The 21274-nt window shown below is 44.1% G+C and overlaps 1 protein-coding gene across 1 annotated transcript in view; it reads left to right on the forward strand.

Moving 5' to 3' along the window:
• Positions 1–707: 707 nt before the first annotated feature.
• Positions 708–21274, forward strand: part of BCAR1 (BCAR1 scaffold protein, Cas family member) — a 240226-nt gene continuing 219659 nt past the window's right edge. The window contains exon 1 of the mRNA XM_068260774.1: positions 708–728. The gene's annotated coding sequence lies outside the window, so the exon portion shown is untranslated. The remainder of the gene's footprint in view (positions 729–21274) is intronic.

Below are 21274 nucleotides of genomic sequence, written 5' to 3' on the forward strand. Positions count from 1 at the left end.
CTGTTCCAAATCTGTTTTCTCATCAGTCCCTTGTAGTGGGAGGAGAGAACAGGCTCCTAGCAACACGGTCTATATCTCTTTGTTAAACAAAAAAAATTAAAGAAATAATAATTTGTGTTAAAATATATCAATAAATATAAATCTAATGAAAAAAAAATGAAAAAAAAAATTGTAAAATACATAATTAACATAATTATAAATTTATGTGGATACAACTGTAAGAATGTCAATAATAGTCATAATAACAATAATACAAGCTAACTCCTTTTATATTGTTTGTCTGGTCAAAGTAAGAAAGAAATGCCCTTTGCCCAATTTTTGTATTTATTAATATGTAGTTTAAATATTTGGTCTTTATAGAAAGCCCTGTCTGTCCTTTAAAAAAAATACTACTGAGACTTGGTATGTCAGGTGCGATATGTTCCGAGTAAATATCACACCACTAAAAGTGAAAAAATGTTTCATTACTGAGAGGTGGTTGTGCTGTTGAAAAGTGAGGTGTTTTTTTTTTTTTACTATGTAAAATGTTGCCTATAAATAATAATGAACTTTGAAAGTCTGCTATCACTAGAGGCCAAATTGTACTGAAATCTGCTTGACATGAAGCTGTGATTCATAACTCATGAATAAATCAGTTGATCCCAGATGCAGTTGAGCTGCTGAGATCATTATAGCTGGCTAGTGTCCAGAATCGGGGACTTTCGTGACAATCTTGGGACATTACAGAGGTATGCAGCTGTCATTTCATATTATCAGAGATGATGGATATATATGGAAGGCTGTAGACATCTAGAATAAGAGTGTAACTATAGCTCCTGCAGCCCTCGCAATCTCATGGGGAAGGAGGCATGGGGCTACGGGGCCCACCTGTCATGCCTTAGCAAGTAGTTGCCCATGGCAACCCACCAGCTCAGGACTCTGACTGCAGAACTGTTTTCCCTTCTAGGACCTTTAGACGTTCCCACGCCATCTAGTGGCTGGAATCTCCTATGCATACCTGTTTGCATGTCAGCTCACTTCCTGCATTAAAGGGACACTATCAATTGACATGGTTTTTTTTTTTTTTTTTAATTGATAGGAAATGTTTGGGAAGTGCTACTAAGTATTGGTGTATACATCTGAATCCTTATCTCTCTTTTTGCTGTTATCTAATCCCTTTCACACTTTTCTGACGGCAGTCTGCTGAAATTCTGATGGCAGATTCAGCCATGAGGGGAGGGGGGGGGGGGATTCCCTTCACAGTGCATCATTAACTCTATGTGTGCAGAGAGCTCCGTCAGAGACAGGCAGAGCTTTCTCACAGAGAGCAGAGGAAATGTATTTTATGTGCAACATAAACATTTGTAATTGTGTGTGTGAAACCTGATATATGAAGACAAAAGCCTGTCAGGTAATCTGCTTCAATAGTACACTGTTCTTAGCATGTCAGGTTGCAGAGATTCTTACAGATTCATACCTCTGCAAACCTTTTCACACTTCATGTTAAATATCACACAGCTACTTAGACATTATTTGTGCATTGTCATTTTTCGAATACATGGTTTGATAGAGTTCCTTTAAGTTTTATAAGGACTTGTTTGTTTGATGGTTGCTGCCTGAGCATCACATCAGCTTCCGTGTGTTCCTTGTGTTCCTGTGTCCTGAAAGACTTTCCCTTATGAACTGATATCCTGGCTTTGATCCTTCGCAATACCTTGACTGCCCGTTTGTCCTAGGTTCCTGTACCTCTCCTGTTTCAGACTGATTTCCTGTTAACAAACTTCTGACTTATCACTGACTACATCCAGGGCCGGATTTGTACTTTTTACCGCCCTAGGCCCATTACCTCCAGCCACCCCATGACAACAACGTGGTTAGGATAGGGTTATCGGTCATAGAAAAGGGGGGGGAGGTTAGAAATACTAATAGATCAGGTTATTAGGTTTAAGTACTTACAAAAAAAAAAAAAAAAAAAAAAGGGCTTAGGAAAGATTAAAAAATAGGGCTTTTGGCAATTTAGGTTGAGGCTAGGAATTTGAGAATAGCATTATGGGAAAAGGATTAAAATTGAGTATCAGGTTAAAATGCAGCTGGCCATACAATTATAGATTTCTACCCAATTTTCCAAAGCGATCGGCCCCTTTCTGAAAGGAATCTGTTCAGAAGGAATTGATTCCTACCACACACAGCACATTCATTTTTAATAGATTCCAGCAGGGAGTCTATTGAAAACTGATCGAACCCCAACGTTGCACTGTTTGATATAATGCAACGCTATGGCCTATCAATCATCTACCACTCCTGCTCCACCCCCAATTGACCAAGACGTCTTGTTTGATCGATACTTTAGATACATTTTTGGTCAAAATCAATGAAATATAAAGGAATTGATTTCCATTTGATTTGATCAGAGTGAACGAATCTGCAGGGAATAAAATTAGAAATGTAATGTGTGTGTATGGGGACCTTTGCTGATCACAATACTAAGGTGATTAAAGGACCACTATCGCGAAAAAAGTAGGCAGTTACAATCTGACAGGTTTTGGGCCAGTCCATCTCCACATGGAGTATTCTCAGGGTTTTCTTTGTTTTCAACAGTATTTCCTGAACAGCAGTTTAACTGCCAAAATAGTAATCTACCAGCCAGCCTCCCTACTCACTTGCACCCTATTTTGTCAGTTACACTTTGCAACTGCTGTTCAGGAAATGCTGTTGAAAACATAGAAAACGCTGAGAATCCCCCACGAGGAGATGGACTGGCCCAAAACCTGTTGTTCAGTCAGATATTAACTGCCTACTTTTTTCACGATAGCAGTCCTTTAAAGTGCTGCAGAAGATGTTAGCACTATATAAATACATAATAATAATAATAATGTAGGTCATTAGACTATGACTATGGTAGGATTAGAGTGTGAGCTCCTCTGGGGACAGTCAGTGGCATGACTATGTACTCTGTAACATGCTGCAGAAGATGTCAGTGCTATATAAATACATAATAATAATAATATGGTAGGACATTAGGCTATGGCTATGGTAGGATTAGACTGTGAGCTCCTCTGAGGACAGTCAGTGACATGACTATGTACTCTGTACAGTGCTGCAGAAGATACCAGTGCTATATAAATACATAATAATAATATGGTAGGACATTAGTCTATGACTATGTTAGGATTAGAGTGTGAGCTCCTCTGAGGACAGTCAGTGACATGACTATGTACTCTGTAAAGTGCTGCAGAAGATACCAGTGCTATATAAATACATAATAATAATAATAATAATAATAATGTAGGACATTAGACTACGACTATGGTAGGATTATATGTATGCCACTTCCCCACCTGCAGCGTGACGTCCCTCTCCCTCCCAGCATAACAACAGAATGCCTTGTCAGTTAGGCCCAGTGCACACTGGGTGGATCCGCCGGCCGCATCCGCTTGAAAATTCGCATGGCTAATGTATCTCTATGGGCTCGTGCACACCGGCGGTTTGAGGTTTTTAGCAAGCCGCAAACGTGCCTCCTGCTGCACGCTTGCGGTTTGCTTAAAACCTCAAATCGCCGGTGTGCACCAGCCCATAGAGATACATTAGCCACGCAGATGCTGATGCGGATGCGGCCGGCGGATCACATACAAAATCCGCTCGGTGTGCACCCAAAACCGCTAGCGTTTTGACAATCTACTAGCGGTTTTGGTGTGCACTGGGCCTCACACAGCTGAGACAGATCTGTACAGTCCAGCATTGTCACCCAAGGGGATTGGGTCTTTATCCCGGACAAGTGACATCAGTCGCAGGTGTGTACGCACCTTAACAACGACCCATAAGTACTAAGAGCGGTACAAACTAATCAGGCAGGTTCAATTAGATAAAAACAAGTGTAATACATTTGTAGTCAACTTTCAAAAGTGCTGTTAACCATGTAACGTAGCTGCAGGGAGAAAGTGCTGGTGCTCAAACATAGATCTAATTAGGTTGATTCATGACGTTAGTGCACTAAGCCGCATGGGTTAAACCGGTGAGCGCACGCTATCAGCGTAGCGAGCGCTCTTGGCTAAGCGTGCTTCTTTGAAGTACAGTGCGATGGTTTGTAGCACCACCGTCATACTTTACTAGTGCGGCCGCTGCTACATTAAATGTAACAGCAGCTGCGTTAGTAAAGTATGACGGTCGTGCTACACACCATCGCACTGTACTTCAAAGAAGCACGCTTAGCCAAGAGCGCTCGCTACGCTGATAGCGTGCGCTCACCGATTTAACCCATGTGGCTTAGCGCACTAACATGTCATGAATCAACCTCCAATATCCTTTAAAAAATAGGGTGAACCAGTGATCTCAGAAGACTAAAAGTGCAATAAAAAAAGGAGCAAGTGTGAATAGCTGTGCTAGGGAATGCAAAAACAAATGACTGTGGGGGGAGGAGAAGGGAAACAATTTTACCTGATGAAAATGATAAAAGGAATGACAGGGTGGCATGGAGAGAAGAGATAAAGCCAGGCTACATGACAGAGGGGACCACCAGGCAGCCCTGTTTTAGTAGCTTCGGAAGTCACAGGCTCCCGGGAAGAGGGAGGGAGGGGGGAGAGAGAGGGATCCCAGCTGGTCACTCATTCCCCAGGATCAGGCAGGCACATCGTGATTCTAATCTAATGTCCTGCAGACACTTCGACTCCCTCCCTTCCCTCTCACAGCTAGCGCTGCCACCATGTACAGATACCTTTGCTGTGCTGAGTAGCCGCCCGTCTTCTTCCTGAAACTGAATCTCGCGGCTTGGCTTCTCTGCTCAGCCCCTCCTCCCTCAGTGTCAGAGTGGAGAGGAAAGGAGGGGAGGGGCGCTTTCCTCCGTGCTGTTCATAGCAGAGACAGGGGACAGCTGATCTGCTGACTTGTGTACAGTGTGCGACAGCCGCCCCAGCTCTCCTGTCGGCTGCTTTCCGCCCTAGGAACCGGCCTAGGTGGCCTGTGCGGAAATCCTGCCCTGACTACATCTACTGTCTATTGTACCTGAATCTCGCATCGGATTATTGAGTTCCACTCTGCAGTCGCCTTCGGGGTGCACCCATCCGGTCTCCAGGGCTGTGCCCTTTCCGGCCACAGAGAGTATTCACGCTTCCCAGGTGCGTGACACCACCTTTCTCTCACTTCCTTATTCTCCCCAGATGAATAGCAAGGCGGCTGCAGCAGAACATGTATACTTACTCAAGCCCCGGATCCTTTTATCATCATCACCCCAGCTGGTAAGCTTGCAGATGCACCCCACTGTAGGCTCCTATTGTCACGTGACATGCATCAGGAGCCAACGGACCACACTGACCAGCTGCAGGGAAGAGGAGAGGACCCGGTGCTGGAGTATGTACCGTATATGTGCTCTGCTGCATATTCATTTGGGCGCATGGAAGAGAGAGCAGCAATCCCCAGTCCTAGTTTGTTAAAATTATGCAACCTGGGTTACTGTATTCCAATGTCCATCTTCTCTTGTGAGATTCAGTGGTGGAGGTGGGGTTTTGGACCTTAAGCTTCATACACACACCACATGGTTCTTGGACAAGGTGAGAATCTATGGTATGTATGGTGACCTTGATTAATTAGTGAGAGATCCGGCCTGCAGGATCTTCTTATCTGAGTACTCCTTTGATTCTGTGATGCGCCTTCATATGCACATTGCTGTCCCTACACCCCTCTCCACTGCAACAAAACGCAACATGTCTCTACAGCACTCAGCCTCAAATTGTTGTACAAGAGATCAAGTTGCGATCCCTGCAGGTGACAGTCCTCATACATACATGTGTACGAGGCTTTGGACTTACGGCTCGCTCATGCTTGAGGCAAGAGGGTTGGTGACATCCATGGTCCCCCATCCTGCCAGTGAGTTCCATGACACTTATGAACCAATAAGAAAAACAGAGACATGAAAATTCTGGATATATTTTACATCATGCAGCACACCATTGCCATGCCGAGATCCTAACCGCCCCTCTTCCCCTCCCTTCCCCCCACCACCACCGGAAAAAAAAAGTTGTAAAAACATACTGAAGTTGTAAGACAATATTTGATGGCATACAGTTACTCAATTACTTATATGGTGATCGCATATATTATATATAGGTTCCTGTACCAAAGTGGAGTAACCCTTTAAACAACTGAGAACTGCAGCTATGCTGCTTGTTCTCTGTCAGCTACATACATCAACACAGGGGGACACACACCCATTAAATATGAAAGGGAAGGCGTCACTGAGATTTAAGAATCTACAGTAGTAGTAAGAATCGAAGTGCTGCATGTGGGCACCTTTTAAAGAGCCTTCTATGCACAGGAGTGGATCCATTTTGTGTGTTCTTGGCCATGTTTTTATAAAATGATTCCCATAAACCGCTTCTCTAAAAACCTCATCTAGTAGCTTAGTATTTGAAACAAGAGGAGCAACAGAATGAGCGGAGTAATTTTAAGCTCTGTGGACGTAGATGATGATGTTTGGACTGCATCATCATCACTGTTTGAGACTGCCAAGTGGGAAGGTATAGACTGAATCTCTCTGAGAAGATTGCAGCCTGTAGCACAGACAGTCAGTGGCTCAGGAAGTGATTAAAGTCTGGGCTACTTAGGTTTTACTTGCAACTTACTTAGCATCAAGGATCTTCTGCATAGGCATAAAGAAGGCAAATTCTAATAGCAATTAGGTTGCTAAGCCAATACAGTGTTTAGAAGTGAAGTGGAGGACAGAATGCATACATGTAAAATGGGTGCCACATACTTTGGGTGTCAGAGATGGCCTCCAGTAGAATATTGGTAAAATTACCAATATTCTACTATTGTGCTGCAGTAATTCCTATAGTAAATTACCGGTACTATCGCTGAACCTAACCTTATTCCCATATGAGCCCTCTCTTCACCGACCCCTAACCCTAACTGCCCCCCCAACCACTCCATAAAGCTAACCAAATCCCTGCAAACAATCTAGTGATATTTGACACTACTCCTAACCCTATGCTCACATGAGCCCTCCCTCTATTGATGCCTAACCCTAACCAAACCCCCACTGATGCCTAACCAACCCCCCCCCCCCCCCCCCATACCTAACCAAACGTCTAAATGTCCTTTTTGAGCTGCTAATTGACATGGGTGCCAATGACAGCCCCCAAACTTCCCTGACGTCTCCAGCGCCCAAACCTGGCAGTCCACAGAACAGGGCGGACCGACCCACAGAAATGTCTCATTTTGAGTTGTTTTTAGACTAAACTGCTATTTATGTTATTTTTGTGTGTAGGAACAGCAGCCAGCACTTAATTAAAAAATCTTGGAATTTGATTTAATGAGAAGCAGACAGCAAGTTTTCACGAGTAATTGGAATAAATGGTAGAAAAATTCTATTCTCCATATACCGTAAATATCCTTGTAACACTGCCTAGATTCCCATTCAGGCTGGAATGTATTAAAGTGGCAGCTATTTCCCACACAACAAGAATGAGTAGATTTTGACATCACCTGCCAGGGCTGTGCGTTTCCCACCATGTTTAGGCTAATAGTAGGTAACCACTGTACACAATGATGGGAGTACTGAAGCCATGGATGAAGTGTAATTTCTTATTCATTTCAGTAAAATGCCAAAACATATTTACATTTTTGACAACAATGTGGTTATATCTAGAAGTATCAGTTAGCCAAGGGTTATATTTACTGGGAGGAAATGTTTAGAACAAAAAAAAAGAGAAAAGAAATCTGTGACCTGGGGGTATGTGAAACTGCAGCACATTCCTGGAATAGCTGCATTGAAATTCTGCAGAAAGCCTTCCACAGGCAGTGAGAAATCAGAAGGATATGGCCTGCCTCTCAGGTCACAATCACTGGGCTGGAGCTGCTGCTACTAATTAATACAAAATGCTTGTGAAGGTCGAGTATGTCATTGAGCCTCTGCTGTAGATAAACCAGATCAGCTTTGCAAATCACTGTTTTACAAGTAATCATACAGCACAAAAGGATGCCATATAAACAAATAATAATGTAATAGAGCACATCATTGTTTATTTGTAGACTTATGGTGAACATACTCTATTCAACAAAACGACATATGGGCAATATTTGTAGGCTGTAAACCTATATATTGTAATCTCCCGAAATGGATCAGATATATAAAAAAGGGCATGGCCTTTTTCTGCAAGGGGGTGGAGCTGTGTTGAAGGAAGAGGAGAAGCGGGCACTGCTGCGTAAAATCCCTTTATTGTGGCCGGGTTACAGAGTGGTTGCAGTGGGGGGAGAGGGTTGCCTGACAGCTGTTTCGCAGGTATGCAACCTGCTTCTTCAGAGGCTAAAAGACAACTGCAGGAAATTCCATATTTATACATTAAGCCATCACACTCACCATTCCATACGTTCACCGTAACCAGCCTGAGACGCACGCCAGTGCCGGCCACTTCCTAGTCACGCCCCCCTCCTCGTCTGCGCAGCATGTGAGCGGCTCCAGCCAACCAGCGAGCCGCGAGTCTCCCCGCCAATCTGCTCACTGCTCAGCTCACGTCACAGGGGGACGATCCATGGAGAGGCTCCAGCTTCTAGCAGGTCACCATGGTAACCCCGTCGCGGCTCACGTTGGCTGTGTAGTGCGGATTAACCCCTGTGTTCCCATAGACGGTACCTCCGTGGACCCAGCTGGATATGCGCTATCACCGCAATTCCACGCAAAATGGTTCTAGTCATCGGGACTCGTCCATTGGGGCATCAGGGGTGGATTACATAGTATGAGTGGTCATTTGGCTCTATAAATAGAAAAATAAAAATACAAACAGTAAATATACATACATTTATGCCTAGCATCCTGCTACATGTTACATAAAGTTGTTATTTCCAAAATTTGGAAAAGAGAAAAGAGAGAAGGAGAAAAAAGGAATAATGGACATTGAAGCAATTATTATATCCATAGCTAAGGGCGAGAGGATGATATACATTGTTGCATCAATTATACTTGTTTAGAAAGCAGTGCAGCTCATTCCTATCGTTCAATCCCAAAGGGCCACAAGCTTTAGTGACCGAGATTATCCTAGCTTCCTGCTGCAGCAACATCTGTTCCCGATCCCCACCCCTCCGGGGTACTTCCACAGTCAGAATACCAGCAAAACTCAGACATGTAGCATTTCCATTGTGATTCTCCCTTACATGTCGAATAAGTCTACCTGCTCCTACACCTGTTCTTACTGAATTGACATGCTCTTGAAACCGGGTACACAGCATCCGAGTTGTTTGGCCAATGTAAAAACTGCCACACTGGCATAAAATACAATAAACAGTAAACTTGCTCCGACAATGCAAAAACTGCTTGATAGGTAAAACTTGACCTCCCAATCTGATGCTGCGTCCCGCTACATATTGATGGCAATGATTACAATTGCCACACCTAAAGCCTCCAGTAGGTATTGATCTCTGCAACCATCCAGGTTCCTTAGGGGCAGCATATTCGCTGTTAGTTATGACATCTCCCACAGTGCGAGCCCTCCTGAAAGATATAAGTGGTCTCTGTTTAGAAATAGTGGCAAGGCAGGGCTCACCCTGCAGGACATGCCAATGTCTATACAGAATTGTTTTAATCTGGTCTGCCATTGGTGAGAAATCAAAAATACAAGTAAACCGCTCATCCACTTTCTGCTGTTGTCTAATCCCTCCTGATGCTCTTTGGCTGTGTCGCTTTCTCTGTTTATTCATGACAATATCCTCCCTATTCAGAGAGTCTGCTTTCTTAAAAGCTTTGTTAAGATCCTGCAAGGTGTATCCCCTATTAACCAATCTGACCGCCAATTCTTGACTTTGTTTAACAAAATCTTCACGTTTGGAGTTGTTCCTTTTCAATCTCACAAATTGGCCATAGGGGATAGACCTTATTGTATGAGCAGGATGATAACTGGTACTTAAGAGCATGGAATTTGTGGCTGTGGCTTTTCTGTGGCCCTTGGTCTGTAGACGGCCCTCCTCAACAAAGATTTCCAAGTCCAAGAACTCCAAACGATCACCACCCATCACACCAGTGAATTGCATGTTATAGTCGTTGGAGTTCAGGAACTCGAGAAAGCTCGCAAACTGGTCATCAGACCCCTTCCATGTGAGGAAGACATCGTCCACATATCTGTACCAATGGCCAATAAGCCGTGTGCTGGAGCTGTGTGCTGGAACCCAGCAGACTGTGGCGTTGCAATAGGGGGTGCAGAGGTAGCCACCGCATCGGGGCCCTTGGGCCTGAAGGGTCCACCCTCGATCACAGTATTAACTCTCTATTGGCCCTGTGCTGGTAATAATCACTTCTATAGATATAGCTTTGAATAGTAGTAATCCTTAACACACTGTTCCCCATGCCCTTCTTGCACCTCTGACACTGTAGTTGCCATTGTCAGGTTTTGGTGCACCGTATCAATTGTTATGTATAGAGTGCTTAGGGGGGCATGTAAAACTTGCATCGGGGACCCACAGCTCCTTAGCTACGCCAGCAGGTATGGTGCTTTGGTCTTTCTTATTATACAAACAACTATTCAGCATTAGTGCACATGTGAGTTTTTTTATGGACACCAGAGATGCGCTTTGAGTAGGTCATTCCATTCATTAGAAGCTAGGCTTCCAGTACAAAACTTTGATGCAGTATTTCTGTTAATTTTTCTTTCTTTTCATGAATAAAGAAAAACTGTGCCTGAATTTGGGCTTTGAAACAGAACATCTTGCAATCTTCAGATTTGTGAAAATGAAATGTAGATCAGTGGACATGCTTATTAGAGATATCCCGAACCTCCGATTTACGGTTCGCAAACTTCCGCAAAAGTTCGGTTCGCGCGAACTTTCGCGAACCGCAATAGACTTCAATGGGGAGGCGAACTTGGAAAACTAGAAAAAATTATGCTGGCCACAAAAGTGATGGAAAAGATGTTTCAAGGGGTCTAACACCTGGAGGGGGCATGGCGGAGTGGCATAGATGCCAAAAGTCCCGGGGAAAAATATTGATTTGACGCAAAGCAGCGTTTTATGGGCAGAAATCACATTGAATGCTAAATAGCAGGCTTACAGTGCTTTAAAACATCTTGCATGTGTATACATCAATCAGGTAGTGTAATTAGTGTACTGCTTCACACTGACAGACCAAACTCACTGTGTAACACACCGCAACCAGCTGTTTGTGTAGTGACGGCCGTGCTGGACTACTGTGCACCATGGCGAGATTGCTCTTCCTCACTCAGTGATGTCAGGTTAGGTAATGTCTGACTGCCTTATCAACTTTCCATGGTTCTTTCTCTACCATTGTTAAAGCTTACATCTATTTTTTTTTTTTACATTACATTTTCTGCTTGCGGTTCAGTACCTGCAATGAGAATCTATTATGGAGGGCAAGTCTGACATTGTGAGTGACCACAAGTAATGGCCGGGGAATCCTGGTTCTATTCCGGTCCGGAGTTGGAGCCTAAGAAACGGCTACCACCACACACATCCAAGGAAGGCAGCAGGCATGGCATGTACGTCCCGAGGTAGTGACCAAAAATAACAATACGGGAGGGCTTTCGAGGCCCTGCTGTGTATGTGAAATGAATTAACTGTAAATCCTTTAACGAGAATCTGTTATGGCGGACAATGATGACACCACTTGCCACAACAGCTAGGTATATGCAGTGATGAGGTGGGTTCACTCAACAAAACAGCTAGGTATATGCAATGATGAGGTGGGTTCACTGAACAAAGCAGCTAGGTATATGCAGTGATGAGGTGGGTTCACTCAACACAACGGCTTGGTATATGCAGTGATGGGTATTACAATATGCAGCTGCCTATCACACACACAGGTAGTCACTGAATGTGCTGGGCTGGGCAGTGGCACAAACCGTATGAATTACAAAAGCTGTCTATGCAACACAATAGTCAGTTAGATCAGTGGGACACACAGAAAAATAATAGATCATAAGAACAAGATTAGCTCTAAAAAGAGCTGTTGTGGGGTGCTATTATAGCAATAAGAATTAGCCAGGAGCAAGCTAACAAGCCAAGAGCCTAACTAATCTTTCCCTAGGAGAAACAGTCTGCAGCAGCTTACCCTTCTCTCATTATTGCAGGCACACGAGTGAGTGTAATGGCCGGCGGAGCCTGCCTTATATAAGGGGGGGGGAGTGGCTCCAGGAGATAGTGTAGCCTGATTGGCTACAATGTGCCTGCTGACTGTGATGTAGAGGGTCGAAGTTGATCCTAATGGAGCATTATTACAGTTTTGCACTCAAGCACACATGCAAAGGCATAGCTAAGGTTTTCAGAACCTGGGGACAAAGTCAGTTTTTGCTCTGCACAAAATCGATCCTGTTCTCCATCAGTAGCAGATAGAACATGCCGGAAATGATCAATTTTACCCATCCTCCTGGCAGAAAATTGCAGAGAAAAAGCCGGGTTTCAGCATAGCAGGGCACCAAAGGGGGGCAGTGTCTGTGGTTTAGGTACTGAGTATTATCAGCATTTTCATTATTCTGCTGCTTCAGCCATTTGATGTGGTTTTGTTGGGCACTATTTCTCCCCCTCAGTATTGAGTTCTGATTATCACCCTATTAGGTGCAGAGATGGATTAAGATGTAATGGGGCCCAAGGCAAGGTAGTAGATTTGTGGGGCCCCCTTGTGGTCCTTTTGGTAAGCTGAAATGGAGAGACAGAAGAAGGTCTGTGGTTGGCCTCTTGAGAACCACTAGTCCCCAAGCACCTGCCTAGGTTGCCTGGTGGATAATACTAGGTTGCCTGGGTGTGGGTAGGTCTGTTGCTGAATCTGGGGAAACCTCATGTGTTTAGCGGCTTCCCCAGAAGCCTATGGAATTCATTGTAAAAAAGACCAGCATAAAAGGGGGGAAAAAGGAAATCGCATAGCTTAAATTTGTAAATATGTCTTCAGAGGCAAATTAGAACTGCACAGCATAGGCAAACACTGGAGAAGCCAAATGCGTATAAATGGAAATGGATGATCAAGGAGTACAGGACAGTGGCTGGTAAGTGAGCAGCAGGTAAATGTGCACACTTATTGCAACAAGTGATCACTATCCCATCCTTTATTATTCTTGGATGACCATTATAAAAACAAGGTTCATAAAGGATAAATGGTACAAATTGGGTATTGGGCCTTACAATAAATCTGTCACTTCATTCACCAAAATAAACTGAAACCTGCACTATACATGGGACACGCCTTCTACCTACTATAGAAGTGGTTCTTATTTTAATATCATTCCTAACATAACCTTCCACGCCATTTCTGAAATTCACAAACCAGTCTGGTTTCTGAGGAAAAGGCTTCCTTCTCTCCCCTTTGTATATAAATCCAGTGGCTTCTCATTTCCTACTGTTTGGTCATGTGACTCTTATGGTGCCCATACACGGTACAATAAAAATGTTAGATTTTCCCGTTTATTTCACCAAAATGATCAAATCAAATGAAAGTCGAAAATCTTACCCCCCCCCCCCCCCCCCCCCAAGAAAAACGAACGATTTTCCCTTTTTTTCAATAAAAATCTGATCAAACATGTTGAACAAATCTTTATATTTGATCTAATGGAATAATTAAACAAAATTATCTAATAAAAAAATAATGAAAAAATCATATCATGTATGGGCACCATCAGGCACATTGTAGATCACTGATCGGTGAGCAGGGTCACAGTGATTCCCCTGTCGGCGCAGTCTTCTGAGTGTACCGAAATACACGTAATGTAACGGTGCTATGCGCTGTGGTAGGTTCTTGCTGCCACGTGCAAATTGCACCACACATACCTGTATGTAAAAGGGGCCTTTTTTTATTTAAATTCCCTTTCCAGCCAATATAGTTTGCCCTCCGCTGCTCATCTCATCCTCTCTGCAGTAGTACACTATTAGGCAGATTGTAAGCCTCATTGGGCGGAGTCATCACTTCATCTTGTGTCGTGTTTTGTACTTCTTATGGATGCGGGCAGTGTCAAATGCAGGGCCTAGAGACACAGATATGCTATAGATGCACATGCACACTCACACACACACACACACACACACTGTGGAGGGGGGGGGGGGTAGAGGCCAATCCCCCTGCCTTTCCTTTCTCACAGGTATTCCCTCCACATTCAGACTCCCTTCACCTTGAGCTCACCTCTCTGCTCCTACCATCCTCGCTGGGGCTAGGCAATCTGTCAGCCATAGCAGCCCTGCAGACGCATTGCCCATCTATGTAAACACTGGCTGGGAAGCACACATCTGCAGCATTACTGGTGGTCTCTCTCTTCCTGGATCTCCTCCTCGTCAGCAGCATGGCTGGGGGTCTGCTTTTGGTTGCATGGAAATTGGCTGGGCAGCATGAGGGGGGGGGGGGATGCGATTCTGATGTAGCAATACTTGCAGGCTGTTGCATATCAGCTGAGTGGTACTTCTTTGAAATATTGTCCCTCCCTCCTCTATGATTGGATGGTCACAGCAGCTCCAGTATTGACTAATGGAAAGCTGGTGCTGCTGCTATTAGCCAGTCTCCCCCTGCTTGCTGCTCCGTGACAAGGTACTGTCAGAGAGAAATCCAAGGCCCCTGCAGAGGGTGCAGGGCCCCCTTCAGGTGCGGGGCCTTTGGCTATTGCCCCACTTGCCCCCCCCCCCACCCCCAAAGGCCCCCTCTGGGTGTGGACTTGTCATCTACACCACCTATTTATACTTCAGTGTTACATTATATGTTGGGGCTTTATAGACAATGATAATATTTATAATTAAAAAAAACTAAATACTGTCATATGCTGCATGAAGAGCGCAGTCATTTACCAGAAAAAAGTACCTTATATGAGCAAGAAATAAAGTTGCAATCTCACTGCAATGAAGTTGCAAAACATTCAATGTTTATTTATTATCAAAAGACATGAACAAACAATTAAAATCAATAAAATATTCCCCTAGTACTGATTATAACCAGAATTCCGGAATAAATATCCCTACAATATGTAATATCAACTCCAATATGGATGATATTGATGTAAACACTAATCATGGTAAGCTGAAAAAAGTGCACACAGTGCTTAAGTAGCAAAAGGTGGGGTAGACTAGACCACAAATGACATTGCTGGATACCCGCTCCTGTCTTCCCCTCTCATTGTGGTAAGCAGGGCCGGGCCGAGGCATAGGCTGGAGAGGCTCCAGCCTCAGGGCGCAGTGTAGGAGGGGGCACACAATTCATTCAGCTGTCATTCCTAATTGTGTTTGAAGCAGAAAGAAATAAGAAAAGAAGATACATGGAAGTGACTACAAGCCAGATAACTAGAGATTAAGGTGTTGGGGGCCCTGGGGTACCTCTTAGTCTAAGAGCAATCAGTGTGTGATGGCTGGAGTGGAGGGATGGAGGGGCGCACTTTGGGGTGTCAGCCTTGGGTGCTGGAGGACCTTGTCCCGTCTCTGGTGGTAAGCTTCAGTACTTCTATTTCACTGGGTCATAATTGTCACAATATTTTGCTTTTTTATTCACAGGTTTTTTTCATATATGGGGCTCGATTCACAAAGCGGTGCTAACCCAGTTAGAGACTTTAGGCGTGATAGGCGTTTTATTCACAACAAGTATAAAGAAGCACTACATGTGGACATAAGTGTTGCACCAACAAGCAGAAGGGGCTGGGAGCCTGTGTGTCGGCTGAAAAGGGAAAGAGACAGTCTGGGCTGGTGTGGAGTCGGTATGCCCTAGATTGTTAGCGTGCACTAAACGTCATGTGGCAATCACGTGTCTTCATGCTAGGGCTGTGTTACACATGTGCAATAGAACTTCAGGTGCTGGACAGCTGATTTTGGAGATGTGCACAGTTGCCAATGCCATATAATAAGAAGCTCCTAAAAGGAGAAGATGAGAGAAAAACATATATTCTACTGGGAGAAGAGGAATCCACAGTGACAATTGCTGCACGCTATGTCACAGCATGCTACAGACTGAGAGGAGCATAACGGAACTGTAAGCCTAAAAAATGTCCACAGACTTATTAGCCATTGTCCCCCTACTCCACCCTCTTCCATGTCCCCCTTTTCCCCTTGCTTTGGCAATACCTGTAATGAATCTTGGTCATGCCAATAAAGCTATCTTTTATTTGATTTGATGTGCATTAACCAGCTCGGAAGCAGCGCCAGAAGCTCGGAAAAGGGCTGCACCATTGTCCATATGGGGTGCACCATTCTTCAAGGCTGACTTTGTGTGTGTGTGTAGGGGGAGGTTGGTTAGGGGGGTAACCCAGGTTACCTTTGCCTCAGTGCCCCTTTGCCGCCCTGGAGACAGAGTGGCGTATATGTTTCTTAATGTACTGAAGAAATTAGTATTATTTAGTATTTATATAGCACGGACATCTTCCGCAGCCTTGTACAGAGTATATAGTCGTGTCACTAACTGTCCCTCAGAGGGGCTCACAATCTAATTCCTACCAAAGTCCTATATCTATGTATGTATCGTGTAGTAGATGTAATTTGGATTTTTAATCTTCCATATGTGTCAATTAATTGTACAAATTCCTACTGTTTTAAGAAGGCAGCACTGTACCCTGAAGTGCCTCTACATCACCACTTTCAATTTAGACTGTAGGGGAAAGGAAGGAAGGGAGGGAGGCGGTTGGGGTGGGGGGGGGGGGGGGTCTTCTGCATCCTCAAAAAAGGTCTCCTACTACTTATGAGGTACTTGAAGGGTATGTGTACACTGATATTTGCATTTCAATAGTGTTTAATTTGTATTTGACTATACACTTAATTTGCATTTGAACAGTGTCTAATTTGTACAGCTCTGTACAGTTCAAAGCTATAGGAACATTGATTGCACATGGCAAAAGCCTCTGTCCCTCCTCCCCCCTTCCCAAGAGCTTGCTCAATGCAATGAAGGATGTACATGTCCACTCAAAGGGCCTGATTCACAAAGCGGTGCTAACAGTTAGCACGCTGGTGAAAAGCCCTTTATCATGCCTAAACTCAGTTTAGGCATGATAAGTTTAGGTGTGATAAGTTTAGGTGTGATAAGTTTAGGCATGATAAGTTTAAGCACCAACTGCGTTAACACCGCAGTGCACAGCTGATCAAAAGTTTTGCGCTAGCAAAGTCTGGTGCACTTTGCATAGAATTAAATGGCGCTGCTTTGCATGCGGGACTTTGCACGCTATCTACACTTATCTAAACTTAGCATGCCTAAACTTATCACACCTAAACTTATCACGCCTAAACTTATCACGCCTAAACTGGCTTTTCACCAGCATGGTGCAATGGTTATCACGCCTAAAGTCTCTAACTGGGTTAGCACCGCTTTGTGAATCGAGCCCAATGTGTGGTTGGTAAAACAACCAAACATTGATCAATGTCATTTTTATTACTGATTTCTTTTAGTCGATTGTTGAATTTAATGTCTTAAGACATTTGTACAGTGCATCACATAGTGCATTATTGTATACTTACCTTTATTCACATTGATTACAGGGTCAGGAGCCAATGAAATCATCTCCTGTCTTGATCCTTACATGTAACTCAGCTGTCTGTGTTCTGGATTGCATCATCATATTCTTAAGGGCCCGCTTCCACTTGTGACGCACGCGTTTTGGGAGGCAGGAGGGGTCGCAGCTAGAGATGTCCCGAACGGTTCACCCGCAAACGGTTCCTGGCAAACTTTAGGTGGTTCGCATTCGCCGGCGAACTTTTGCGGAAGTTCGATTCGCCCCATAATGCTCCATTGAGCAGAACTTTGGACCCTCTACATCAGTCAGCAGGCACATTGTCACCAATCAGACTGCACTCACTCCTGGAGCCCCACCCTCCCTTATAAAAGGCAAGGTTCTCCTGTCGTTTTGCTCAGTCGTCTGCCTACAGTAATTAGTTAAGGGACAGCTGCTGACAGACTCTGCTAGGGAGAGTTTAGTTAGGATCTTGCAAGTTTGTTCCTAGCTGATTGTTATTCCTCACACCCTCTCTCCCGGAGGGAGGAGGGTCTCATCTTCCAGGGAATTGTAGTATTTCAAAAGCCAGCTTACATACCTTGGCTGGGAATAGAACCCATGTCTGAGTGTGTGGTAGGTAGCTCACTAAACCACTATACCAACACTACATGCTGAAGCCAGCCTAGCATGTACCATTATTATATATTCAAGAGAAAAATTAGCTTGCTTAAGGATTTGTAGCATGTCAAAAGCCAACTCACGTTGGCTGGGAATAGAACCCAGGTCTGAGTGTGTGGTAGGTAACTCACTTAACCACTATACCACCACCAACACTACATGCTGAAGCCAGCTTAACATGTACCATTATGATGTATCCAAGAAAAAAATTAGCTTGCTTAAGGATTTGTAGCATGTCAAAAGCCAACTCACATTGGCCGGGAATTGAACCCAGGTCTAGTGCTCGGTAGGCTGCTATCCTAACCATTATACCACCAACACAACACACTACAATGCTACATGCTGAAGCCAGCCTAGCATGTACCATTGTGATATACCCAAGAAAAAAATCATCTCTCTCTCTCTCTCTTTCTCTCTTGGACTTGATGCCATTGAACTGAATTTCCAGCTTAAAACCATCAACGGATACCGGCAGAATTTCACAGGCAATTTCGGAAATTCTGCCGGATTAAAAAAGCAATTCCGTTCCAACCGTTTCCTGCCCAAAATTGCAGAAAATACAATTCCGCGGAAAGCGGTGACCATCCCTACTAGAGAGAGAGAGATGAATCTACATGGCTATCTGGGGTTCTCTTCGGAAAACTGTTGAACACAAAAGGCAAGGCCATGCCTGAGTGGGCTTGAACCACCAACCTTTCAGTTAACAGCCAAACACGCTAACCAATTGTGCCACAAAGACTGTGTACCACAAAGACTGTGCACGCAGTTGCAGTTGAATGATTTTATGGGGAATGTATGTGTGTCTTTTGGAGGGAGGAAGTAAATCTGCTCCAAGAAGTTTCAGCATGTAGTGTTGGTGGTATAATGGTTAGGGTAGCAGTCTACAGAGCGGTAGGCCTGGGTTTTATTCCTGGCCAATGTGAGTTAGCTTTTGACATACTACAAATCCTTAAGCAATTTTCTCTTGGATATATCATAATGGTACATGCTAGGCTGGCTTCAGCATGTAGTGTTGGTGGTGGTATAGTGGTGAAGTGAGCTACCTACCATGCACTCAGACCTGGGTTCAATTCCCAGCCAAGCCAAGCTCTTCAATTTATTTATTAATGACCTAGTGGATACAGTAGTGAGCAATGTTGCTATTTTTGCAGATGATACAAAATTGTGCAGAATCATCAACTCTAAGGAAGATAGTGTTATATTGCAACAGGATCTGGATAGGATGGCTATATGGGCACATACATGGCAGATGAAATTCAATGTTGACAAATGTAAAGTCATGCATTTTGGTCGTACCAATGGTCTAACACCATACAAAATAAATGGGATACAGTTGGGGACATCAAACTTGGAGAAGGACTTAGGAGTACTCATCGACAACAAGTTAAATAATCGTACTCAATGCCAAGCCGCTGCAGCTAAAGCTAACAAAATTTTGGGATGCATTAAAAGGGAAATAAAAACTCGAGATGCTAGCATAATATTGCCCCTGTTTAACTCTCTAGTAAGGCCACATCTGGAATATGGAATTCAGTTCTGGGCACCACATTACAAAAAAGATATTGCAGTTCTAGAGCAGGTGCAGAGACGAGCAACAAAATTGATACGTGGGATGGAAGGTCTCACTTACCAAGAAAGGTTAGATAAACTGGGTTTATTTAGTCTAGAGAAAAGACGCCTTAGAGGAGATCTAATTAACATGTATAAATACATCAGAGGGCAATATAATAGCTTGGCGGATGAGCTTTTTGTCCCTAGGCCTTCTCAAAGGACTAGAGGACATGATCTGCGCATGGAGGAAAAACGTTTTAGCCATTTATTTAGGAAAGGGTTCTTTACAGTAAGAGTGATTAAGATGTGGAATGCATTGCCACAGGAAGTCGTTATGGCAAACTCTATACCTGCATTTAAAGGGGGCTTAGATGCTTTCCTTGCGTTGAATGACATCCATGGCTACAATTACTAGGTAATGCCAATGATGTTGATCCAGGGATTTTATCTGATTGCCATCTGGAGTCGGGAAGGAATTTTTACCTTGTAAGGGTTTTTTCGCCTTCCTCTGGATCAACAGGGATATGTGAGGGAGCAGGCTGGAGTTGTACTTTGTACTGGTTGAACTCGATGGACGTATGTCTTTTTTCAACCAAAGTAACTATGTAACTATGTATATAAGCTGGCTTTTGAAATACTACAATTCCCTGAAAGACAAGGTTCTATTCCTGGCCAATGTGAGGTAGCTATTGACATACTACAAATGATAGGCAATTTTCTCTTGGATATATCATAATGGTACATGCTAGGCTGGTTTCAACATGTAGTGTTGGTGGTGGTATAGTGGTGAAGTGAGCTACCTACCACGCACTCAGACCTGGGTTCAATTCCCAGCCAAGGTATGTAAGCTGGCTTTTGAAATACTACAGTTCCCTGGAAGATGAGCCCCTCCTCCCTCCGGGAGGAGGGAGAGAGGGATTACACTTCCTGATGTTGTAAAGTAGTGTAGGCCTGCAATTGAACATTCAATGAGATCTCTGACCTTAAACACTGCTTAGTATTAAATCTAGAATTTTTACTAGCACTTTTGATGTGTATTTCACTCAACCATTTCTAGCCCGAGGTATTAGACACCTTGAAACATCGTTTCTATCATTTTTCTAGTCAGCAGAAATTTTTCAAAATTTTTAAGCTCGCCTCTCCATTGAAGTGTATTGCGGTTAGCGAAAGTTCGCGCGAACCGAACCTTCCGCGATAGTTCGCGAACCAAAAATCGGAGGTTCGTGACCTCTCTAGTCGCAGCATGAGGGGAGAGTATGGCCACTCCTCCCCCCCCCTCGGGCTCTCCCCTCAGCGTGCTCCCCTCCTGCATTATATAGGTGGCAGCAGCGGCACCAGGAACACAGCCATTCCCCTGTGTTCCACCACTGAGGTCCAATCTCTAAGTGTTGCACGCTACTTCCAGGAAGTGGCGTGCACTTCCAGGAAGTAGCGTGTAGCACTTAGAGATCGGACCTCAGCGGTGCCCCAGGGGGGATTGGACCCCATCCAAATTTGCGCAGGGGGGCCCAGTGATTTCTAGTTACGCCCCTGATTGTGGCATGAGCAGTGCAGGTTGTATCTTTTTTTTTAATGCGGATTAGTATATGACACTGGAAAATGCAGCATCTCCATAGACTATCATTACAACTCTGCATGGGTTTTTGTATGCGGCAAAACACTGCGGATTTTCTCGAGTGTGATGCCTGCCTCAGATCTAC

The sequence above is a fragment of the Hyperolius riggenbachi genome, chromosome 11, assembly GCF_040937935.1.
Source record: "Hyperolius riggenbachi isolate aHypRig1 chromosome 11, aHypRig1.pri, whole genome shotgun sequence".
Lineage (NCBI taxonomy): Eukaryota > Metazoa > Chordata > Amphibia > Anura > Hyperoliidae > Hyperolius > Hyperolius riggenbachi.